Source organism: Palaemon carinicauda, chromosome 22, assembly GCF_036898095.1.
Source record: "Palaemon carinicauda isolate YSFRI2023 chromosome 22, ASM3689809v2, whole genome shotgun sequence".
NCBI lineage: Eukaryota > Metazoa > Arthropoda > Malacostraca > Decapoda > Palaemonidae > Palaemon > Palaemon carinicauda.
The window spans coordinates 100,312,185-100,317,184 of record NC_090746.1 but is presented as its reverse complement, the minus strand read 5'-3'; the positions used below and the strand labels follow the sequence as shown (position 1 = coordinate 100,317,184).

The 5,000-nt window shown below is 32.0% G+C and overlaps 1 pseudogene; it reads right to left on the bottom strand.

Annotated features, from left to right (window-relative positions):
- Positions 1 to 3,814, bottom strand: part of LOC137616201 (glutathione peroxidase-like) — a 4,903-nt pseudogene extending 1,089 nt beyond the window's left edge.
- Between the last annotated feature and the right edge of the window lie 1,186 nt (positions 3,815 to 5,000).

The window sequence follows — 5,000 nt, the reverse complement described above, 5'->3', positions numbered from 1 at the left end:
CATTATGGCCTATATGGGTCTGACCACCTTTCTGGCTGTCACAAACATTTCCCAACGTTTCAGCAATGACTACCTAAATTCTATATATATATATATATATATATATATATATATATATATATATATATATATATGTATGTATATATACATATGTATATATATATATATATATATATATATATATATATATATATATATATATGCATATATATATAATATGTATATATACATATATATATATATATATATATATATATATATATATATATACACAAACATATATATACTGTTCTATATATATATATATATATATATATATATATATATATATATATATATATATATATATACACACAAACATATATATACTGTTCTTATATATATATATATATATATATATATATATATATATACACAAACATATATATACTGTTCTTATATATATACCTATATATATGTATATATATGTATATATATATATATATATATATATATATATATATATATATATATATATATATATATATATATATATATTTCTTTTATTTTACTTTGTTGCAAAGTCTTTTTATTTTATGCTTATTTTCTAAATTCATTTTTAGTAAATGTTTAAAATTTAGATGCATTTTATTTACCCATAACAAGAATAATAACAAGAATAAGGAATGACACCTAATTGCATATTTAATTATTGTATTTTCTGAATAGGCCCTATCATACCTCAATAGGTTGATAAAACACGACATATATTATATAAAAGGAAATATTCATATGTAAGATAATTTCATATTCATTATATATTAGTCATCTTCATTCGAACATTCATCGCAATAAAATATCTTTAAAAGTTCAAAGGTCGCTCATGAATGGCAGGGACAAGGGACAGTGACATTACCCTATCGAGTATGACAATACCATAGAGACTGACCATATATACATACGATCAGCGCCCAAGCCCTTTCTCAACCAAAGCTAGGACCAAGGAGGGCCAGTCAATGGCTGCTGATGACTCAGCAGATAGACATATAGGCTCCCCCAAACCCCCCTCCATCTTTAGGTCACAATGATGGTAAGATTGCACCTACCACAGAAACTAACGAGTTTGAGCAGGACTTGAGCCCCAGTCTGGCGTTCACCAGTCAGGGACGTTACCAAATCGGCCACCACAACCAACCCCACAACCGAACATGCAATCTTAACCTTAATAATGACCTATCTAGAACTTGACCTATGACCTACCTTCAAGAAGGTAAACACCTTACTCTCCTTTTTCCCGTTGACCTCTGTCTTTTCGAAAAAGGTCATCAGGGGTTCGAACCCGTTACCAGGTCGGACATGTCGAATACCATTCATGATCTCCGACTCGCCAACACCAGGTTCTTGCTGGGAGATATACATAGAATACTTAGAATAGACTTGGTAAAATGTAATTTAGATTTCTAGAATAAATTTAGTTGTACAACTTGAAATTCATAGTATAGTTTTGGATACATAGATTTAAGTTATACGACTGAACCTAAAATTCATACGGTGAATATACATAGTATGATATTGTTATATATTTGGGTAAATTGTCATGCTATATATACATATATATATATATATATATATATATATATATATATATATATATATATATATGAGTGTGTGTGTATATATATATTTCCATACATACATACATATATATATATATATATATATATATATATACTATATATATATATATATATATATATATATATATATATATATATATATATATATATATATATATATATATATTTATATACATATATATATACTATATATGTGTGTACATAGAATAGTCTTTATAGAATAATGTTCAAAACAAACTTTACAGAATATCTTGCAGCAGATTTGGTTAAGATAGGAAATCTATGCAGTATTACTTATAGATAAGAAATATAAGTTATGAAACAGGTTTAATAAAAGAGCCACGAATATAACAAAATACTTGTAAGAGAATAAGCTTGGAATTTATATTCGAGACTTGGTGAAATCAAACTGAAAATTTGGAGTAATCATTGAAATTTCATTCCAAAGTATTTAGTTTATAAATTCCTCTCCTGTAAAATACGATATGTAATTTGTAGTTAGCTTTAAAAGATTAAAAGAATATATATTTGGGTATCTCACTTCAATTTTTTTTTCAATAAAATGTACAATTGGGTATTTCTTTAATAAGACATTTTTGTTGGGCATTAAAGCAGTTGTAACCTAGATTTACTTATAATGAAAACCTTTCACTCTTTTAATCTTCTGGCACCCATGGTATGCATAAAGCCTCAAAGAATTCACGCTATATGTCTCTCTTTCTTATGCCATCTTTCTGAGCTCAACTCAATTTTCAGATCCAACCTCCTTCTGCAATGTCATCAGCCACGTTTCTCTTGGCCTACCACGTCCTCAATGTGGCAATTTCTTTACATACAAAAGAGTAAATACTTGGAATACACTTCCAGTGAATGTAGTAAACAGTAACATGGTGAACAAGTTCAAGAATAAGTTAGACAAGATCATAATAATTCTCTAAAATCTAAATGCTCTACCAAAGAGCAAGTGGAGTATCCGCGGATGGACAAAAAGTCTTTGAGACATCCAAAATCTCTCTACCAAAGAGCAAGTGGAGTCTCCGCTGGTGGACAAAAAGTCTTTGAGACATCCAAAATCTCTCTCTCTCTCTCTCTCTCTCTCTCTCTCTCTCTCTCTCTCTCTCTCTCTCTCTCATTCAAGAATAAGTTAGACAAGATCATACGAACTATCGAAATGCCTAAACTGAATCGTTCTACCAAAGAGCAAATGGAGTCTCCGCGGATGGACTAAAAGTGTTTGAGACATCCAGAATCCTTGTAACTCCTCTCCTGTCCAGAGACATCTATTCAGGTACACTCTTGACTAACTCATCTTCCCTTCTTAAAATGCGCCCTTTTGGTTACCTTTATTTGAAATAATTTCTTCTGGATATCTCAAGAATATACTAATGTTTAAAAAGCAATTATCAGACTTACCAATCCAAATTGATTGCAAGGGAATCCCAGGATGACGAGGTCCAGGCCAGCGAAGTAATCAGCAAGTGCATTTATTTGGTTGTACGATGAAACAGTCAACCCTCAGTAGGTGGCCACGTTGTAGACCAACACGACCTGAAGGTGTGAAAACTCCGTAGACTAAATACGAAAGGACATATAGTTGTTTGAATGAAGGTGTGAAAATCCCGTAGATTAAATATGAAAGGTTAGACAAGTGTCTGAAGAAAGGTGTGAAATACCCGTAGATTAATTATGGAAGGGCAGATAAGTTTAGATTCACCAAGGTCTTAATAAATCGATCAAAAATATATATACACGGATTGATTGAGCTTTATTGAAGCATAATTACATTAAACCGATCTAGCAAAATTGTTTAAAGTTATAAATATTTTGTAGGAATTGCTTGATAAAAACCAGTAAGCCAAAAGTATATGGCAGTTGAAGACATACAGTTAATTGTGAGCTTCAGAATAATAAAAAAAGGAGTAAAATCAAAACGTAAAGATTCAGCATAGGTATAGCAGCCCCCCAACCCACCACCAACCCCAAGGCACCCCCCTCAACCCCCCCCCACCCCAACTCCCCACCCCCTTTCTCACCTTGCCACGATATTCATCGAAGTTAATTTCCGTACCATCCAGTGCCTTGGCAGAGAACTGGTAGAAGTCACCCTCCACTTCGTGGCATTCCCTCTTCATTACCATTTCGGAGTTCCCCGGAGCGAGGAGACTCGCTCCTAGAAGGAGCGGTAGTAATCTTGCCATCGCGAACAGACCAAGACGATTTGGATCCAGATGAAGACGCATTATATACGCTCTCTTGTGTAACCGCTTTTCATACCGTTTACCGTTTTCATTTCAATTTTTTTTTTATCTTAAAAACCATATGTTTAACCGCATTTCTTATAATTGATTACCTTGCATTATATTTTTCAAATAAAAATACAGTTGTTTAGCATTTTCAGATATTAAGTCAGCATGAAATTCATTAGATATTATCATAATTTATTCTAGGTAGAAACTCCCTTCAAACTGAAGAGTAGAGACATATGGTAATGTTATGGTATAACTCCCTTGAAACCGAATTGTAAAGACATATGGTAATGTTATGGTATTTCTCACAACAACAAATATCCCAGTGTTAATGCTTATAGTAACCAGGCAAACATATGTTTTTTCACACTGATATCATGATTACCGTGAGAATAAAGTAGCCTGATCTTGGCAATTCGTATCATAGGCTATTTTCCTCTTGGTAAGGGTAGAAGAGACTCTTTAGCTATGGTAAGCAGCTCTTCTAGGAGAAGGACACTCCAAAATCAAACCATTGTTCTCTAGTCTTGGGTAGTGCCATAGCCTCTGTACCATGGTCTTCCACTGTCTTGGGTTAGGGTTCTCTTGCTTGAGGGACACTTGGGCACACTATTCTATCTCCTTTCTCTTCCTCTTGTTTTGTTAAAGTTTTCATAGTTTAGGTAGGAAATATTTATTTAAATGTTACAGTTCTTAAAATATATTATTTTTACTTGTTTCCTTTCCTCACTGGGCTATTTTCCATATTGGGGCCCCTGGGCTTACAGAATCGCAGTTTACAGAATCCTGCTTTTCCAACTAAGGTTGTAGCTTAACAAGTAATAATAATAATAATAATAATAATAATAATAATAATAATAATAATAATAATAATAATAATAATAATAATAATAATAATAATAATAACTGTAAGCATGATTTCGTGCATATATAAGGTTATATTCAACATAAGAAATGTGGCTTTTATTATCGATACTTGCTAAGCTACAACCTTAGTTGGAAAAGCAGGATGCTATAAGCCCAGGGACTCCAACAGGGAAAGTAGCCCGGTGAGGAAAGGACACAGAGGAAAATAAAATACTTTAAGAACAGTAACAACATTAAAATGAACATTTCCTACGAAAACTTTAAAAACTTT